General features: G+C 46.4%; 1 pseudogene; it reads right to left on the bottom strand.

Annotated features, from left to right (window-relative positions):
• Positions 1-737: 737 nt before the first annotated feature.
• Positions 738-20,308, bottom strand: LOC124012177 (annotated as a pseudogene).
• Positions 20,309-21,637: the final 1,329 nt, after the last annotated feature.

Genomic DNA, 21,637 nt, shown 5'->3' with positions numbered 1-21,637 from the left:
AGCCCTGGGAGCTGTTGTTGTTGCCTTGCTCAAGGGCAGTTCAGCATTAGAGATAAAGGATATGACTAATTAAAAAACAACATAATTTATTTTACATTTTTACTTATTATTTAAGGTCATTCCAGTTGATAATATTAATTTTCAGTTATTTCAGTTATTAATTTTGCAATTATTTATATTAAGATGTACACAGATTCCAGTTGTAACGGTTTTCTTGAGTTGAAGGAGAGGCGGACCAAAATGCAGCGTGGTTTCTACTCACGGTTCTTTAATAAAGACTCTACACATGAACAAACTAACAAAACAAGAAACGTGACAACCCAAAACAGCCCTATCTGGTGTAAACACAGAGACAGGAACAATCACCCACAAACACACAGTGAAACCCAGGCTACCTAAGTATGATTCTCAATCAGAGACAACTAATGACACCTGCCTCTGATTGAGAACCATATTAGGCCGAAACATAGAAATACTCAAATCATAGAAAAACAAACATAGACTGCCCACCCCAACTCACACCCTGACCATACTAAATAATCACAAAACAAAGGAAATAAAGGTCAGAACGTGACACCAGTTTCCATTTTTTTGATAATACAATTTCAAAGGACTTCCATGGACATTCTAATTATATGACATGTCAACCTGACTAAATATATTTGTAAATATATTTATACATGTAATGATTTGTAGATATAAATTGTAAATGACTTGTGGAAAACTCCATTGTTTAATCAGTCTGTGTGGTTGACAGGAGAGATGATGAGAGGGGCTAGGTTTTTACCACCAGCATGATTGCAGGGGCTGAATAATGGATATAGTTTCTCAGTAAAGGTGCAGCCAGTGAAAGAGTAGATATGAGACCTGGCCTCCACATCATAAAAAGAGACCTGACCCTCCTCATAGTCCACAAACACCCCCACCTTCATGGGCTTCTCTTTCAGGGACAGGAGGAAATGGGGATAGGTACTGGCTTTGTACACATTTCCATCCCTTAGCAACACGGTCCAGAGTCCATCTTCAGGGCACAGTGAGATATTCCTCTTCCTGTCTATGGACTCTCTGGCCACTCCTAAAGTCCACTTAGTCTTCCCCTTAACCGTCACCTCATAGTAAAATCTCCCTGAGGAGAAGCCATCCTTTCCAAGGACAATGGCAAAACGATCAAACCTTTTTGGATTGTCTGGTAGATTCCGTACTGTTTCTCCACATCTCACTTGTTTCCCATCCTCAGACAGGATGAGATTGGGATGTGCTGTGTCAGGGTCCAGAGTCACATCCACCGCATACTGCTGAATCCTCTTCAGTTTGACTTCAGCTTCTCCATCTCTTTATTCAGCATTTCCTCCAGCTGAGACACAGCTGTCCTCACAGTCCCCACACACAGATCACCGTGAACACTGATCTCAGACCAGTCCTTGGTGGATGGAGGGGTGCACACTAGAGATGTGAAGCTCTGGAGAAGTTGGAGGTGGTCCTCGGTGTGAGAGAGTTGCTCCAGCTCAGTGCTTCTCCTCTTCAGCTCAGTGATTTCATGCCTGCCTCTCAGCTGCTTTCTGCTTCTTCTCCATCACATCAATGACCTCAACCTGGCTTTTCTCAATGGATCGAACCAGAGCAGTGAATACCTGCATGCTGTCTGCGATCTCTCTCTTCGCATCTCTCTTGCTGAGCTCTACTGAGTGTTTGATGTCCGTTGGCTTCTGCAGTCGCTCTTGGATAATTTGCTGCAACTCTGCCTCAGTTTTCCCCAGCTGAGCTTTCCTCTCTGGTTGAAAAAATGCTGCATACATCTGCCTCTTAGGCCTACTAACAAACAATCGAATTGAGGCCTTCCCTGTTCTTGACTGTGAGATGACACATGCAACTCAAAAGGGAGCCATTACCACAAGACAGTAACCGTGGCTTCTGCCTGCAGGAGGAGCCACCAGGGTTTCCAGGTCTAGCTAACATGTCTATCCCATTATCCCATGAAAACCCACCCACGAGGCATGAAAACTAGCCCAAAAAGGAAGAGGGGATTTGACACATTTTCCATGAAACCCTTTTTCCATAATGTTATCGAGCAAATTAAGAAGGAATATAGGAATAATATAGGAATAAGCAATAACTAATTTTCAACAACGTAGGTTAAGAAGCAAAATTTGATTTTCCATCAATTGTAATGGGATTCTTCTTGGGAAGGAGAGCCGGACCAAAATGCAGCATGGTTATACTTCATAGTTCTTTAATAAAGAAACTATACATTAATAAACTACAAAACAAGAACCATGAAAACCCGAAACAGTCCCGTGTGGTACACTGACACAGGAGACAACCACCCACAAAACCCAACACCAAACAGGCTACCTAAATATGGCTCCCAATCAGAGACAATGACTAACACCTGCCTCTGATTGAGAACCATATCAGGCCCAAACACAGAAACAGACAAACAAGACATCCAACATAGAATGCCCACTCAGATCACACCCTGACCAAACAAAACATAGAAACATACAAAGCAAACTATGGTCAGGGTGTGACATCAATATAATAATTATTGCGAGTTTAAGAATATGTCGCAAGAGAAAAGATAACTCGCCCTTGTTAAACTCTCCAGATCATTTTCCATCAATGGATGTCGATTTAACTTGTTTTGACTGCTGTGATTAAGAAATAAGGCCGAGGAGGTGTCATATATGGTCAAAATGGGCAAAATACCATGGCTAAGGGCTGTTCTTAGGACATAGCCCTTAACCGTAGTATATTACCACCAACTTCTGAGGTTCCTTATTCCTATTATAAACTGGTCAACAACGTAATTTTTTTTACATCATCTTAGAAATGCAAGGGAATGGCCAAACAGTGTAGATTCAGTGTAGATAAGGTGTAATTTAGATGTTGTCCACAAGATGGCAGCAGTGTGTGTAGAACGTTTCAGACTGATCTATTGAAGAATTACATCACTACACAATATTTTGTATCAAGTCTGCCAGGTGTCCTTCACCAGTTGTGCCAAATGTGCCTAATGGGTAAATTGATATTTTCATTTTCAATTACACAACTTGTCATGCAGGTGAAAGAGGACCCAAAAGCGACTTAACAGAAACAGAGTTTATTTAAGTCCAAACAGGGAATAACAGAAATCCTCTAGACTTGTAGAGGGGAAATAACTGGAGAAGCGGCCACAGACTGCAGGTCGCTTCGGGTAGGCGCAGGCCGTAGTCGACAGAGACACCTGCTCACACGCAGCATCTGATGAGGGCAAAAAAACACGACAGGACAGGGCGATACACAATCACAGCAAAAACACGACAGGACAGGGCGAAACGCAATCACAGCATGGTGAATACAATACAAGGAACCGACGGGACAGGAACGGATCACAAAGGAATAAATAGGGACTCTAATCAGGGGAAAGGATCAGGAACAGGTGTGGGAAGATTAAATGATGATTAGGGGAATAGGAACAGCTGGGAGCAGGAACGGAACGATAGAGAGAAGAGAGAGCGAGAGAGTGAGAGAGGGAGGGGGAGAGAGAGGGATAGAAGGAGGGAAAGAACCAAATAAGACCAGCAGAGGGAAACGAATAGCATGGGGAGCACAGGGACAAGACATGATAATAAATGACAAACATGACAGTACCCCCCCACTCACCGAGCGCCTCCTGGCGCTCTCGAGGAGGAACACTGGCGGCAACGGAGGAAATCATAGATCAAACGGTCCAGCACGTCCCGAGAAAGAACCCAACTCCTCTCCTCAGGACCGTAACGAAAAACGATAAAAAGGGAAACTAGGGTACTACTCTAAAAAAAAATGAGAACTAGGGACAGACTGAGACACAGCAAGGGCAGGGACAAGAACAGGAGAGATGCGATGGCAGGGAACAGACTGAGACCCAGCAAGACCAGGAGCAGAAGCAGAAAAAAATTACCAGACTTCTTCTGCGCGCAGTCTGAACACGCAGCCACGAAACGGCGCGTGTCACGCTCCTGAGTCGGCCACCAAAAGCGCTGGCGAATAGACGCAAGAGTGCCTCGAACACCGGGATGACCAGCTAACTTGGCAGAGTGAGCCCACTGAAGAACAGCCAGACGAGTGGAAACAGGAACGAAAAGGAGGTTACTAGGACAAGCGCGCGGCGACGCAGTGTGCGTGAGTGCTTGCTTAACCTGTCCTTCAATTCCCCAGACTGTCAACCCGACAACACGCCCATAAGGAAGAATCCCCTCGAGATCAGTAGAAGCCACAGAAGAACTAAACAGACGGGATAAGGCATCAGGCTTGGTGTTCTTGCTACCCGGACGGTAAGAAATCACAAACTCGAAACGAGCGAAAAACAACGCCCAACGAGCTTGACGGGCATTAAGTCGTTTGGCAGAACGGATGTACTCAAGGTTCTTATGGTCTGTCCAAACGACAAAGGAACGGTCGCCCCCTCCAACCACTGTCGCCATTCGCCTAGGGCTAAGCGGATGGCGAGCAGTTCACGGTTACCCACATCATAGTTGCGCTCAGATGGTGACAGGCGATGAGAAAAATAAGCGCAAGGATGAACCTTATCGTCAGACTGGAAGCGCTGGGATAGGATGGCTCCCACGCCTACCTCTGAAGCGTCAACCTCGACAATGAATTGTCTAGTGACGTCAGGAGTAACGAGGATAGGAGCGGACGTAAAACGTTCTTTTAGAAGATCAAAAGCTCCCTGGGCGGAACCGGACCACTTAAAACACGTCTTGACAGAAGTAAGAGCTGTGAGAGGGGCAGCAACTTGACCGAAATTACGAATGAAACGCCGATAGAAATTAGCGAAACCTAAAAAGCGCTGCAACTCGACACGTGACCTTGGAACGGGCCAATCACTGACAGCTTGGACCTTAGCGGAATCCATCTGAATGCCTTCAGCGGAAATAACGGAACCGAGAAAAGTAACGGAGGAGACATGAAAAGAGCACTTCTCAGCCTTTACGTAGAGACAATTCTCTAAAAGGCGCTGTAGAACACGTCGAACGTGCTGAACATGAATCTCGAGTGACGGAGAAAAAATCAGGATATCGTCAAGATAGACAAAAACAAAAATGTTCAGCATGTCTCTCAGAACATCATTAACTAATGCCTGAAAAACAGCTGGCGCATTGGCGAGACCGAACGGCAGAACCCGGTACTCAAAATGCCCTAACGGAGTGTTAAACGCCGTTTTCCACTCGTCCCCCTCTCTGATGCGCACGAGATGGTAAGCGTTACGAAGGTCCAACTTAGTAAAGCACCTGGCTCCCTGCAGAATCTCGAAGGCTGATGACATAAGGGGAAGCGGATAACGATTCTTAACCGTTATGTCATTCAGCCCTCGATAATCCACGCAGGGGCGCAGAGTACCGTCCTTCTTTTTAACAAAAAGAACCCCGCCCCGGCCGGAGAAGAAGAAGGCACTATGGTACCGGCGTCAAGAGACACAGACAAATAATCCTCGAGAGCCTTACGTTCGGGAGCCGACAGAGAGTATAGTCTACCTCGAGGAGGAGTGGTCCCCGGAAGGAGATCAATACTACAATCATACGACCGGTGAGGAGGAAGGGAGTTGGCTCGGGACCGACTGAAGACCGTGCGCAGATCATGATATTCCTCCGGCACTCCTGTCAAATCGCCAGGCTCCTCCTGAGAAGTAGGGACAGAAGAAACGGGAGGGATGGCAGACATTAAACACTTCACATGACAAGAAACGTTCCAGGATAGGATAGAATTACTAGACCAATTAATAGAAGGATTATGACATACTAGCCAGGGATGACCCAAAACAACAGGTGTAAACGGTGAACGGAAAATCAAAAAGAAATAGTCTCACTGTGGTTACCAGATACTGTGAGAGTTAAAGGTAGTGTCTCAAATTTGATACTGGGAAGATGACTACCATCTAAGGCAAACATGGGCGTAGGCCTGTCTAACGGTCTGAAAGGAATGTTATGTTTCCGAACCCATGCTTCGTCCATGAAACAACCCTCAGCCCCAGAGTCAATCAAAGCACTGCATGTAGCACCCGAACCGGTCCAGCGTAGATGGACCGACATAGTAGTACAAGATCTAGATGAAGGGACCTGAGTAGTAGCGCTCACCAGTAGCCCTCCGCTTACTGATGGGCTCTGGCCTCTTACTGGACATGAATTAACAAAATGTCCAGCAACTCCGCAATAGAGGCACAGGCGGTTGGTGATCCTCCGTTCTCTCTCCTTATTCGAGATGCGAATCCCTCCCAGCTGCATGGGCTCAGTCTCAAAGCCAGAGGAGGGAGATGGTTGCGATGCGGAGCAGGGAAACACCGTTGATGCGAGCTCTCTTCCACGAGCCCGGTGACGAAGATCTACCCGTCGTTCTATGCGGATGGCGAGAGCAATCAAAGAATCCACATCTGATGGAACCTCCCGGGAGAGAATCTCATCCTTAACCACTGCGTGGAGTCCCTCCAGAAAACGAGCGAGCAGCGCCGGCTCGTTCCACTCACTAGAGGCAGCAAGAGTGCGAAACTCAATAGAATAATCCGTTATGGACCGTTCACCTTGGCATAAGGAAGCCAGGGCCCTAGAAGCCTCCCTACCAAAAACTGAACGGTCAAAAACCCGAATCATCTCCTCTTTAAAGTTCTGGAATTTGTTAGAGCAATCAGCCCTTGCCTCCCAGATAGCTGTGCCCCATTCTCGAGCCCGGCCAGTAAGGAGTGAAATGACGTAAGCAACCCGAGCTCTCTCTCTAGAGTATGTGTTGGGTTGGAGAGAGAACACGATCTCACACTGCGTGAGAAAGGAGCGGCACTCAGTGGGCTGCCCGGAGTAGCAAGGTGGGTTATTAACCCTAGGTTCTGGAGGCTCGGCAGGCCAGGAAGTAACAGGTGGCACGAGACGTAGACTCTGGAACTGTCCAGAGAGGTCGGAAACCTGAGCGGCCAGGTTCTCCACGGCATGGCGAGCAGCAGACAATTCCTGCTCGTGTCTGCCGAGCATGGCTCCTTGGATCTTGACGGCAGTGTAACGAGCGTCTGTAGTCGCTGGGTCCATTCCTTGGTCGGTTCCTTCTGTCATGCAGGTGAAAGAGGACCCAAAAGCGACTTAACAGAAACAGAGTTTATTTAAGTCCAAACAGGGAATAACAGAAATCCTCTAGACTTGTAGAGGGGAAATAACTGGAGAAGCGGCCACAGACTGCAGGTCGCCGGGTAGGCGCAGGCCGTAGTCGACAGAGACACCTGCTCACACGCAGCATCTGATGAAGGCAAAAAAACACGACAGGACAGGGCGATACACAATCACAGCAAAAACACGACAGGACAGGGCGAAACGCAATCACAGCATGGTGAATACAATACAAGGAACCGACGGGACAGGAACGGATCACAAAGGAATAAATAGGGACTCTAATCAGGGGAAAGGATCAGGAACAGGTGTGGGAAGATTAAATGATGATTAGGGGAATAGGAACAGCTGGGAGCAGGAACGGAACGATAGAGAGAAGAGAGAGCGAGAGAGTGAGAGAGGGAGGGGGAGAGAGAGGGATAGAAGGAGGGAAAGAACCAAATAAGACCAGCAGAGGGAAACGAATAGCATGGGGAGCACAGGGACAAGACATGATAATAAATGACAAACATGACACAACTACAGAGAACATACAAAAATGCTATGGTAATACAAAATTAAAGTGTCATACATCATGGATCATTAGCTTACCCACAGAAAAGACACTAACCTTCACACATCTAGATGGCCGGGCGGGTGTGGAGCCAGAGACAGCCGTATGGTCAGACTGTTTCTAGATTTCACTGTAATAGCTACTATAAATTGGACACTGCAGTTAGATTAACAATTTAAGCTTTCTGCCAATATAAGACATGTCTATTGTCTATTGTTTGTCTATTGTTTACAACTTCATTCAAGTCACATTATCGCATATTGAGCAACAACTGTCCCAATTTAGGGAGCCCAATCCAGTAGAGGTTATTAAACAAGTACAGATGTATGGAAGGTTTCCGACAACATTAACAACGGAATTCAAATTCCACATGTGGATGAACAAATAGTGTCAGCCTAGGTAGATTTATTAATTATATCCTAGATTGTGTCTTTACACCAGGGGTGTCAAACTCATTTCGCATCGTGGGCCACATACGGCCTAGGGAGATGTCAAGTGGGCCGGACCATTAAAATTATACCATACTCTGCTATAAATAACCAAAATAACATGTCTTTCCTTTGTTTTGGTGTAAAGAAGCACAAGAACATTAGGAAAATATTGAAATTTAAGGAACTATCCTTTTACAAAACATTTCATGAAACACCTCATATTTCCTTAGACAAATGTGCAATTTACTTTTATCATTCACAAATATGCATTGCAACTGATCCCACTGATTGTACAAAGGCACAAAACTTTAATTGGTACTGAAAAATATAGTAATGCACTTTAAGATTAAATGAGACTTTTAAAGAAAGGAATTTTTAAACCACTTACACATACGCATATAAAATCTAAATGTAATCCCTGCGTACACCTTACAAACTAAGGAGAGTGATTTTAAATGTGTAATGAAGAAAGTGTTCGCCTGTCCTGTAAATCTGTAAACTTCATACATGAAACATACATACACATACAATACATACTGAACATTTATGGAGTTGTATGAACAGTAGAATTCCATCACACAACTTTTGTTTTGAAGCTGCTGACTAACATTAAAGTGCACATTTTTTAAATCACCACAGTAAGGATTCATCTTCACAGAGCTGTATTCTTTCAATGCAAACAGTATCTAAGGCAGCATTTTAATATAACAGCATTTTAAAGGTGTTAGTCTAGTCTGGACTTGTATTTGTACCTGAAACTTGGCATCTTTTGGCCTGTACAAGTGCATCAACACCAGGTGTCATGTCCTGACTAGCTGTCACTTTCAGAATGTCATTTAAGTGCTTGTTTGTGAGCCTTGAACGCATTTTTGTTTTATTGATATTCATCACTGAGAAAATTTGTTCACAAAGGTAGGTTGTCCCAAACATGCACAAAATTTTAGCAGCCAGGGCTGTTAATTTGGGGTAACCTGGTAGTAGATACTGATAAAATCTGTCCAGACCTACAGAGGCAAATTTGCCCTTCAAATCTGCATCACACTGCAAATCAATTATCTCTAGCTGAATTTCGACCGGCAGATCAGAAGCTTTAACTGTGAAAGGTGAGCGAAAAACTGAAAATTCTGTCTCAAGTTCACCAAATACCTGAAAACGTTTCTCAAACTCCCGCAGTAGTCCTGCAATTTTGTCTTTGTACCGTTTCATGTCCGCATCAGGTCTGGTCACACACACATCTCTCAGACAGGGGAAATGAGCAGGGTTGCCATTTGCCAGTTGCATCTCCCACAAAGTCAGCTTCAACTTAAATGCATGTATGTTGTCAGAAAACTGTGTGACAACTTTTTTGCGGCCTTGCAACATTTTGTTCAGATTGTTCAAGTGTTCAGTAATATCAACCAAGAATGCAAGGTCCCGTAGCCATTCCTGAGATTGTAATTCCAACACCGGTTTTCCTTTTTCTCCATGAACTGTCCGATTTCCTCTCGTAGATCAAAGAAATGCCTCAGCACAGCGCCTCGGCTTAACCATCTCACTTCAGTGTGGTATGGCAGGCTGTGGGTAATGTTGCTGTCGCTGAGAAGTTTGTCAAACTGACGATGGTTCAGACCTCTGGACCGGATGAAATTTACAGTGCGAACAACCACCTCCATGACGTGGTCCATTTTCAGCGACTTGCAACACAATGCCTCCTGGTGCAAAATACAGTGAAATGTCCAGAAACGATCTCCTCCATTAAGGGCTTGTACTTTGTCTTTGAACTTTGTCGCGGCACCTGCTTTCTTTCCGACCATGGATGGCGCGCCGTCTGTAGCCAGGCTGACAGCGCGGGACCAGTCCACTCCAACTCTGTCCAATGCAGCAACGACAGAGCCGAAAATGTCCTCGGCTGTTGTGGTGTCCATCATTGGCACCAACTCAAGAAACTCTTCAGTAACAGTCAATGTCTCATCAACTCCTCGAATAAATATGGCCAGTTGGGCCACGTCTGTGATGTCAGTGCTCTCGTCAATTGCCACGGAAAATGCAATAAATGACTTGACTCTCTGTTTCAATTGACTGTCTAAATCTGCCGATAGTTCCGAAATCCTCTCTGCTATAGTATTCCTCGTCAGGCTAATATTGGCAAAAGCTTGTCGCTTCTCGGGACATACAAGTTCAGCCGCCTTCATCATGCATCGTTTAACAAAGTCACCGTCGGAATACGGCTTCGATGCTAATGCTATTTCGCTAGGAATTAGGTAGCTGGCTTTTACCGCTGCTTCACTGACTTCTCGGCTCTGGATGAAAGTTGACTGCTGTTTCCTCAGACCCGCCAGCAATTCGTTAATCTTATCTCTTCTCAGTTGTCCTTGCAAGCCGTCATATTTTTCGCTGTGATGAGTCTCGTAGTGGCGTCGAATATTATATTCCTTCAATACCGAAACTTGTTGCAAACACACCAAGCACAAAGGTTTTCCGTGCATCTCTGTAAATAAATAGGACGTGGTCCATTTTTCTTTGAAAATTCTACACTCCTTATCTACTTTTCTCCGTTTGGATAACGACATTTTGGCTAATGATGGTGTAGCGGAGAGGTAGAGACCAAGGTATTAACAACGTCGTAACAAGCAGCAGATGGCGCATTGATACTGTCTGCTGTTTTCAGTCTGTCTCAGTGATGCGGCTTGTCTTCTACTCTGATGGAAAGAGTGCGCCCCTTAGCGGATAATCCATGAATTGCAGCGAATTAAAAATATTAATTCCATGTCTTTTATGCATTTTTTCCACTTTCAAATTATCCTGCGGGCCTGTTCAAACCTCCTTGGGGGCCGGTTCCGGCCCGCGGGCCGTATGTTTGACACCCCTGCTTTACACAAACTCACTTTAGCTTATTCCAACTACCAGTTGAGGGGGCAGGTGCTCAAAGTGAAAAAAGGGCACTCTCCCAAAAAAACAAAAATGAGGCCTTTTGGGTATTGTAATTTATTTATTTATTTATTCGGTAGTCTATTTATTTTAACTTTGTCTTAAAGAGTACTTGGTCTGTCTAACGTCAACTTCATAAAACATGTTTTCCCATCTCAAGAGAGAGAAAGAAAGACTATATTAGCTGTCAATTAGGGGCCAATTAAAGTAACATGGTTGATAGTAATAATATAATATATAATAATAATATATGCCATTTAGCAGACGCTTTTATCCAAAGCGACTTACAGTCATGTGTGCATACATTCTACGTATGGGTGGTCCCAGGGATCGAATCCACTACCCTGGCATTACAAGCGCCATGCTCTACCAACTGAGCTACAGAAGGACCGAGGATTTAATCTTGAATCAGCCATAAGTCTCTTTGTGGACAGGGGGAAGGAAAGCTTGTTCTGTGTAACAGGGAGTGGCAAATGAATGCTATTTATATTTTTTTGAAATTGTTAATAACAAAATCTGCCTATCTAACAGGGTTGTCGTGTTATTACATTTACATTTAAGTCATTTAGCAGACGCTCTTATCCAGAGCGACTTACAAATTGGTGCATTCACCTTATGACATCCAGTGGAACAGCCACTTTACAATAGTGCATCTACATATTTTAAGGGGGGGTGAGAAGGATTACTTTATCCTATCCTAGGTATTCCTTAAAGAGGTGGGGTTTCAGGTGTCTCCGGAAGGTGGTGATTGATTCCGCTGTCCTGGCGTCGTGAGGGAGTTTGTTCCACCATTGGGGAGCCAGAGCAGCGAACAGTTTTGACTGGGCTGAGCGGGAACTGTACTTCCTCAGTGGTAGGGAGGCGAGCAGGCCAGAGGTGGATGAACGCAGTGCCCTTATTTGGGTGTAGGGCCTGATCAGAGCCTGGAGGTACTGAGGTGCCGTTCCCCTCACAGCTCCGTAGGCAAGCACCATGGTCTTGTAGCGGATGCGAGCTTCAACTGGAAGCCAGTGGAGAGAGTGGAGGAGCGGGGTGACGTGAGAGAACTTGGGAAGGTTGAACACCAGACGGGCTGCGGCGTTCTGGATGAGTTGTAGGGGTTTAATGGCACAGGCAGGGAGCCCAGCCAACAGCGAGTTGCAGTAATCCAGACGGGAGATGACAAGTGCCTGGATTAGGACCTGTGCCGCTTCCTGTGTGAGGCAGGGTCGTACTCTGCGGATGTTGTAGAGCATGAACCTACAGGAACGGGCCACCGCCTTGATGTTAGTTGAGAACGACAGGGTGTTGTCCAGGATCACGCCAAGGTTCTTAGCGCTCTGGGAGGAGGACACAATGGAGTTGTCAACCGTGATGGCGAGATCATGGAACGGGCAGTCCTTCCCCGGGAGGAAGAGCAGCTCCGTCTTGCCGAAGTTCAGCTTGAGGTGGTGATCCGTCATCCACACTGATATGTCTGCCAGACATGCAGAGATGCGATTCGCCACCTGGTCATCAGAAGGGGGAAAGGAGAAGATTAATTGTGTGTCGTCTGCATAGCAATGATAGGAGAGACCATATTATGCTCGATGTGCTCAGTTTTCACTACAAAACACCAGAAAATTGGCAAAAAGAGTAGAACCAGCTCACCGGCTCTTACACTATAATTTGACTATTAAATGTTCAATTTTTTTTTGAAAAGCAATATTTGCACCATAACAAAATGAGAGTTCAGTTCACGTAATAGGGTTGACCTTAAAATTAGGGAGATGTAAATTAAGTAATCACTTTAACTAAAGAATAATCTTGAGAAATGGCTTTTGTCAAAGCAACAAAATAACTACGGCTTTATAATGATGGTGAAAACGTTTAAACATGTTGGGGTTACAATCTTCCTAGAAGTCCTATAAACAGGACAGAGGAAATGATATTTATCAAATTTTCCATGTGGTTCACATTAAAGGGCACTTCATTTAATATAACAGGTTTAGATGTTAAACCTATAAGACATCCTCTTAGATGTTAAGTCCCCAATATGGGGGACTTTAAGTGGTTCTGGACTGGTTCCGACTTACGTTTTGGTGTACTATGCACTCTGTGTATGTCATAGGGTCCCGTGTCTTATCGTGCCAGAAAACGCAATCTCACTGCTCTCCCTGCTCTCCCCATCTCACTGATATATTTTCAGCTGGATTTAGAACTCTCAACATGAAAAAATACTAAATAATTGAATCGAATTGAAATAAGATCACATTTTCTTGGTCACAGATGTATGAAATGACTTTGTGCTTGAAGCTGAAGTTGTAATGAGTCTGCACACATTTGAATGGTGTCTGCATCCCAGTGGATGTTTCGGAGAAAATTCTCTGTCAAGAGTTATATGAAATAGTTCCAATATTGCACTTTTAATTTTGGCATTTGTTAAAAAATAATAATTTTAAATGAGTAATTTTGACAAAAATATTATTAAATGTTACCCACTGGGCATAGACGTCAATTCAACGTCTATTCCATGTTGGTTCAACTTCATTTCATTGAAAGGATGTGGAAACAATTTTGATTCAAACATTTAGTCTAGTTATTGTCAAAATCACAAAAACAGTTGGCCATTGTAGTCAAGTAAATGCTCTTTTATTTTAGTTACATCACATTTGTATTGCCTCATTAACCAGTTACATGTAACTAAATGTAATCGAAAATGTAATCTACTTAATTTTCAAAAGTAATTAATTATTATGAGATGGCCGTAAACAATAGCTAGTAATGCTGCATATTCCAAAAAAAATTCAAATCTCACCTTTCCTTTAATAATAGTTATACATTGCTGAGGTGTAGTCATTTTTGGGGACACAACCTCAAACGCAAAAGTACAAATATGAAAATTAAATATTTTATGATGTATTTCCTATTCAACAAAACTGTATGAATAAGGCTTGAAATTGACTGATTGTCACACCCTGACCATAGAGAGCCATTGTTTCTCTATGGTGACGTAGGTCAGGGCGTGACAGGGGGGTATTCTAGTTTATTATTTCTATGTGGGGTTTTAGGTTAATATTTCTATATTGGTGATTTGTATGATTCCCAACTAGAGGCAGTTGGTAATCTCTGTTTTTCCCACCTGTATTTGTGGGATATTGTTTTGTGTTTTGTGCATGTGCACCACTTAGTCACGTTTCGTTGTTTCTTTATTGTTATGTCTTGCTTAAGTTTCACTTAGAAATAAAGATGTGTAACTCAACCTCCGCTCCGCCTTGGTCCGTCTCTACACACGGACATGACAGAATATCCCACCACAACAGGACCAAGCAGCGTGCCCAGGAGGAGAGTGTATCCTGGACTTGGGATGAGATCCTGGATGGGAAGGGATTCTGGACTTGGGAGGAAATCGTGGCAGGACAGGATTGCCTTCCTTGGCAGGAGCGGCAGACGGAAGGTTATGATGGAGGACAGCGATGACACCGGGGTTCGCGGCCACATAGAAAGCCCAAAAAACAGCCCGAAAATCCGAGACTGTCAGTGAGTTGAGGGAGAATTTGGAGGAGAGAGAAATGAGAGAGTTATTGAATTGTTGGAGGATGCACGACATTTGCCCTAAGGAGCGTGTTATCGGTTTAATGCCACCTGAGTCAGCTCTCCATACTCATCGAGAGGAGCGTGCTATCAGTCTGTTAAAAGTTGTGCCGGCTCCACGCACCAGGTCTCCAGTACGCCTTCCCAGCCCTGTACGTGTCATGTTTTGTCATTTATTATCATGTCTTGTCCCTGTGCTTCCCATTCTATTCGTTTCCCTCTGCTGGTCTTATTAGGTTCTTTCCCTCTTTCTATCCCTCTCTCTCCCCCTCCCTCTCTCACTCTCTCGCTCTCTCTTCTCTCTATCGTTCCGTTCCTGCTCCCAGCTGTTCCTATTCCCCTAATCATCATTTAGTCTTCCCACACCTGTTCCCGATCCTTTTCCCTGATTAGAGTCCCTATTTCTCTCCTTGTTTCCCGTACCTGCCCTGTCGGATCCTCATCTATAATTCACCGTGCTGTGTCTATGTTTTGCCCTGTCGTGTCGTGTTTCCCTCAGATGCTGCGTGGTGAGCAGGTGTCTGAGTCTGCTAGGTTCAAGTGCCTTCCCGAGGCAACCTGCAGTTCTCGATCAAGTCTCCAGTCTGTTCTCGTCTTTACGAGTAGTATTATGCTTTTTGTTTTGTAAAGTTTATTACTGGATTAAATACTCTGTTTTCGCCAAGTCGCTTTTGGGTCCTCATTCACCTGCATGACAGAAGGATCCGACCGAGGAATGGACCCAGCGACTACAGACGCTCGTAACACTGCCGTCGAGATCCAAGGAGCCATGCTCGGCAGACACGAGCAGGAATTGTCTGCTGCTCGCCATGCCGTGGAGAACCTGGCCGCTCAGGTTTCCGACCTCTCTGGACAGTTCCAGAGTCTTCGTCTCGTGCCACCTGTTACTTCCTGGCCTGCCGAGCCTCCAGAACCTAGGGTTAATAACCCACCTTGCTACTCCGGGCAGCCCACTGAGTGCCGCTCCTTTCTCACCCAGTGTGAGATTGTGTTCTCTCTCCAACCCAACACATACTCTAGAGAGAGAGCTCGGGTTGCTTACGTCATTTCACTCCTTACTGGCCGGGCCCGAGAGTGGGGCACAGCTATCTGGGAGGCAAGGGCTGATTGTTCTAACAATTACCAGAACTTTAAAGAGGAGATGATTCGGGTTTTTGACCGTTCAGTTTTTGGTGGGGAGGCTTCTAGGGTCCTGGCTTCCCTATGCCAGGGTGATCGATCCATAACGGATTACTCTATAGAGTTTCGTACTCTTGCTGCCTCTAGTGACTGGAACGAGCCGGCGCTGCTCGCTCGTTTTCTGGAGGGACTCCACACAGTGGTCAAAGATGAGATTCTCTCTCGGGAGGTTCCTTCCAGTGTGGACTCTTTGATTGCTCTCGCCATCCGCATAGAACGACGGGTAGATCTTCGTCACCAGGCTCGTGGAAGAGAGCTCGCATCAACGGTGTTTCCCTGCTCCGCATCGCAACCATCTCCCTCCTCTGGCTCTGAGACTGAGCCCATGCAGCTGGGAGGGATTCGCATCTCGACTAAGGAGAGGGAACGGAGGATCACCAACCGCCTGTGCCTCTATTGCGGATTTGATGGACATTTTGTTAATTCATGTCCAGTAAGAGGCCAGAGCCCATCAGTAAGCGGAGGGCTACTGGTGAGCGCTACTACTCAGGTCTCTTCATCTAGATCCTGTACTACTATGTCGGTCCATCTACGCTGGACCGGTTCGGGTGCTACATGCAGTGCCTTGATTGACTCTGGGGCTGAGGGTTGTTTCATGGACGAAGCATGGGTTCGGAAACATAACATTCCTTTCAGACAGTTAGACAAGCCTACGCCCATGTTTGCCTTAGATGGTAGTCATCTTCCCAGTATCAGATTTGAGACACTACCTTTAACTCTCACAGTATCTGGTAACCACAGTGAGACTATTTCTTTTTGATTTTTCGTTCACCTTTCACACCTGTTGTTTTGGGTCATCCCTGGCTAGTATGTCATAATCCTTCTATTAATTGGTCTTGTAATTCTATCCTATCCTGGAACGTATCTTGTCATGTGAAGTGCTTAATGTCTGCCATCCCTCCCATTTCTTCTGTCCCCACTTCTCAGGAGGAACCTGGCGATTTGACAGGAGTGCCGGAGGAATATCATGATCTGCGCACGGTCTTCAGTCGGTCCCGAGCCAACTCCCTTCCTCCTCACCGGTCGTATGATTGTAGTATTGATCTCCTTCCGGGGACCACTCCTCCTCGGGGTAGACTATACTCTCTGTCGGCTCCCGAACGTAAGGCTCTCGAGGATTATTTATCTGTGTCTCTTGACGCCGGTACCATAGTGCCTTCTTCCTCTCCGGCCGGGGCGGGGTTCTTTTTGTTAAGAAGAAGGACGGTACTCTGCGCCCCTGCGTGGATTATCGAGGGCTGAATGACATAACGGTTAAGAATCGTTATCCGCTTCCCCTTATGTCATCAGCCTTCGAGATTCTGCAGGGAGCCAGGTGCTTTACTAAGTTGGACCTTCGTAACGCTTACCATCTCGTGCGCATCAGAGAGGGGGACGAGTGGAAAACGGCGTTTAACACTCCGTTAGGGCATTTTGAGTACCGGGTTCTGCCGTTTGGTCTCGCCAATGCGCCAGCTGTTTTTCAGGCATTAGTTAATGATGTTCTGAGAGACATGCTGAACATCTTTGTTTTTATCTATCTTGACGATATCCTGATTTTTTCACCGTCACTCGAGATTCATGTTCAGCACGTTCGACGTATTCTACAGCGCCTTTTAGAGAATTGTCTCTACGTAAAGGCTGAGAAGTGCTCTTTTCATGTCTCCTCCGTTACTTTTCTCGGTTCCGTTATTTCCGCTGAAGGCATTCAGATGGATTCCGCTAAGGTCCAAGCTGTCAGTGATTGGCCCGTTCCAAGGTCACGTGTCGAGTTGCAGCGCTTTTTAGGTTTCGCTAATTTCTATCGGCGTTTCATTCGTAATTTCGGTCAAGTTGCTGCCCCTCTCACAGCTCTTACTTCTGTCAAGACGTGTTTTAAGTGGTCCGGTTCCGCCCAGGGAGCTTTTGATCTTCTAAAAGAACGTTTTACGTCCGCTCCTATCCTCGTTACTCCTGACGTCACTAGACAATTCATTGTCGAGGTTGACGCTTCAGAGGTAGGCGTGGGAGCCATTCTATCCCAGCGCTTCCAGTCTGACGATAAGGTTCATCCTTGCGCTTATTTTTCTCATCGCCTGTCGCCATCTGAGCGCAACTATGATGTGGGTAACCGTGAACTGCTCGCCATCCGCTTAGCCCTAGGCGAATGGCGACAGTGGTTGGAGGGGGCGACCGTTCCTTTTGTCGTTTGGACAGACCATAAGAACCTTGAGTACATCCGTTCTGCCAAACGACTTAATGCCCGTCAAGCTCGTTGGGCGTTGTTTTTCGCTCGTTTCGAGTTTGTGATTTCTTACCGTCCGGGTAGCAAGAACACCAAGCCTGATGCCTTATCCCGTCTGTTTAGTTCTTCTGTGGCTTCTACTGATCCCGAGGGGATTCTTCCTTATGGGCGTGTTGTCGGGTTGACAGTCTGGGGAATTGAAAGACAGGTTAAGCAAGCACTCACGCACACTGCGTCGCCGCGCGCTTGTCCTAGTAACCTCCTTTTCGTTCCTGTTTCCACTCGTCTGGCTGTTCTTCAGTGGGCTCACTCTGCCAAGTTAGCTGGTCATCCCGGTGTTCGAGGCACTCTTGCGTCTATTCGCCAGCGATTTTGGTGGCCGACTCAGGAGCGTGACACGCGCCGTTTCGTGGCTGCTTGTTCGGACTGCGCGCAGACTAAGTCGGGTAACTCTCCTCCTGCCGGTCGTCTCAGACCGCTCCCCATTCCTTCCGACCATGGTCTCACATCGCCCTAGACTTCATTACCGGTCTGCCTTTGTCTGCGGGGAAGACTGTGATTCTTACGGTTGTCGATAGGTTCTCTAAGGCGGCACATTTCATTCCCCTCGCTAAACTTCCTTCCGCTAAGGAGACGGCACAAATCATTATCGAGAATGTGTTCAGAATTCATGGCCTCCCGTTAGACGCCGTTTCAGACAGAGGCCCGCAATTCACGTCACAGTTTTGGAGGGAGTTCTGTCGTTTGATTGGTGCGTCCGTCAGTCTCTCTTCCGGGTTTCATCCCCAGTCTAACGGTCAAGCAGAGAGGGCCAATCAGACGATTGGTCGCATACTACGCAGCCTTTCTTTCAGAAACCCTGCGTCTTGGGCAGAACAGCTCCCCTGGGCAGAATACGCTCACAACTCGCTTCCTTCGTCTGCTACCGGGTTATCTCCGTTTCAGAGTAGTCTGGGTTACCAGCCTCCTCTATTCTCTTCCCAGCTTGCCGAGTCCAGCGTTCCCTCCGCTCAAGCGTTTGTCCAACGTTGTGAGCGCACCTGGAGGAGGGTGAGGTCTGCACTTTGCCGCTACAGGGCACAGACTGTGAGAGCCGCCAATAAACGCAGGATTAAGAGTCCTAGGTATTGTTGCGGCCAGAGAGTGTGGCTTTCCACTCGCAACCTTCCTCTTACGACAGCTTCTCGTAAGTTGACTCCGCGGTTCATTGGTCCGTTCCGTGTCTCCCAGGTCGTCAATCCTGTCGCTGTGCGACTGCTTCTTCCGCGACATCTTCGTCGCGTCCATCCTGTCTTCCATGTCTCCTGTGTTAAGCCCTTTCTTCGCACCCCCGTTCGTCTTCCCTCCCCCCTCCCGTCCTTGTCGAGAGCGCACCTATTTACAAGGTACATAAGATCATGGACATGCGTTCTCGGGGACGGGGTCACCAATACTTAGTGGATTGGGAGGGTTACGGTCCTGAGGAGAGGAGTTGGGTTCCGTCTCGGGACGTGCTGGACCGTTCACTCATTGATGATTTCCTCCGTTGCCGCCAGGATTCCTCCTCGAGTGCGCCAGGAGGCGCTCGGTGAGTGGGGGGTACTGTCATGTTTTGTCATTTATTATCATGTCTTGTCCCTGTGCTTCCCATTCTATTCGTTTCCCTCTGCTGGTCTTATTAGGTTCTTTCCCTCTTTCTATCCCTCTCTCTCCCCCTCCCTCTCTCACTCTCTCGCTCTCTCTTCTCTCTATCGTTCCGTTCCTGCTCCCAGCTGTTCCTATTCCCCTAATCATCATTTAGTCTTCCCACACCTGTTCCCGATCCTTTTCCCTGATTAGAGTCCCTATTTCTCTCCTTGTTTCCCGTACCTGCCCTGTCGGATCCTCATCTATAATTCACCGTGCTGTGTCTATGTTTTGCCCTGTCGTGTCGTGTTTCCCTCAGATGCTGCGTGGTGAGCAGGTGTCTGAGTCTGCTAGGTTCAAGTGCCTTCCCGAGGCAACCTGCAGTTCTCGATCAAGTCTCCAGTCTGTTCTCGTCTTTACGAGTAGTATTATGCTTTTTGTTTTGTAAAGTTTATTACTGGATTAAATACTCTGTTTTCGCCAAGTCGCTTTTGGGTCCTCATTCACCTGCATGACAGTACGTCCTGCTAGCTCTCCACACTCGCCTTGAGGAGCGTGTTCTCATCCCGGCACCATCTGTGCCAGCTCTAAGCATCATGTCTCTAGTACGCCTTCACAGCCCAGTACGTCCTGTGCCAACTCCTCGTACTCACCGTGTGAAGTGTGTTAAAGTTCCGGTACATTTGATGCCGCTATACGCACCAGGTCTCCAGTGCACCTTCACAGCCCTGTACGTCCTGTGCCTGCTCCCCGTACTCGTCCTGAAGTGCATGGCACCAGCCCGGTGCCACCTGTGCCGGCCCCACGCATCAGGCCTCCAGTGTGCCTCCCCAGTCCAGAGCTTCCGGCGACGGTCCCCAGTCCAGAGCTGCTGCCTCAGTTTGTATGATGGCAATTTGTATATGCTCCAGAATGTTATGAAGAGTGATCAGATGAATTGCAATTAATTACAAAGTCCCTCTTTGCCATGCAAATGAACTGAATCCCCAGAAAACATTTCCACTGCATTTCAGCCCTGCCATAAAACGACCAGCTGACATCATGCCAGTGATTCTATCATTAACACAGGTGTGAGTGTTGACGAGGACAAGTCTGGAGATCACTCTGTCATGCTGATTGAGTTCGAATAACAGACTGGAAGCTTCAAAAGGAGGGTGGTGCTTGGAATCATTGTTCTTCCTCTGTCAACCATGGTTACCTGCAAGGAAACACGTGCCGTCATCATTTCTTTGCGGGACCGGGGCACCACCAGTACAGAGCTTGCTCAGGAATGGCAGCAAGCAGGTGTGAGTGAGGCGAAGACTTTTGGAGGATGGCCTGGTGTCAAGAAGGGCAGCAAAGAAGCCACTTCTCTCCAGGATAAACATCAGGGACAGACTGATTTTCTGCAAAAGGTACAGGGATTGGACTGCTGAGGACTGGGGTAAAGTCATTTTCTCTGATGAATCCCCTTTCCGATTGTTTGGGGCATCTGGAAAAAAGCTTGTCCGGAGAAGACAAGGTGAGCGCTACCCTCAGTCCTGTGTCACGCCAACAGTAAAGCATCCTGAGACCGTTCATGTGTGGGGTTGCTTCTCAGCCAATGGAGTGGACTCACTCACAATTTAAGGACACAGCCATGAATAAAGAATGGTACCAACACATGCTCCAAAAGCAACTTCTCACAACCATACAGGAACAGTTTGTTGGCAAACAATGCCTTTCCAGCATGATGGAGCACCTTGCCATAAGTCAATCAATATTTTGGGTCCATGGCCAGGAAACTCCCCAGACCTTAATCCCATTGAGAACTTGTGGTCAATCCTCAAGAGGTGGGTGGACAAACAAAAACCCACAAATTCTGGCAAACTCCAAGCATTGATTATGCAAGGATGGGCTGCCATCAGTCAGGATGTGGCCCAGAAGTTAATTGACAGCATGCCAGGGCAGATTGCAGAGGTCTTGAAAAAGAAGGGTCAACACTGCAAATATTGACTCTTGCATCAACTTCATGTAATTGTCAATAAAAGCCTTTGACACTTATGAAATGCTTGTAATTATACTTCAGTATTCCATAGTAACATCTGACAAAAAATATCTAAAGACACTGAAGCAGCAAACA

This window comes from Oncorhynchus gorbuscha, linkage group LG24, assembly GCF_021184085.1.
Source record: "Oncorhynchus gorbuscha isolate QuinsamMale2020 ecotype Even-year linkage group LG24, OgorEven_v1.0, whole genome shotgun sequence".
Classification (NCBI taxonomy): Eukaryota; Metazoa; Chordata; class Actinopteri; order Salmoniformes; family Salmonidae; genus Oncorhynchus; species Oncorhynchus gorbuscha.
This window is presented reverse-complemented; position numbering and strand designations above follow the sequence as displayed.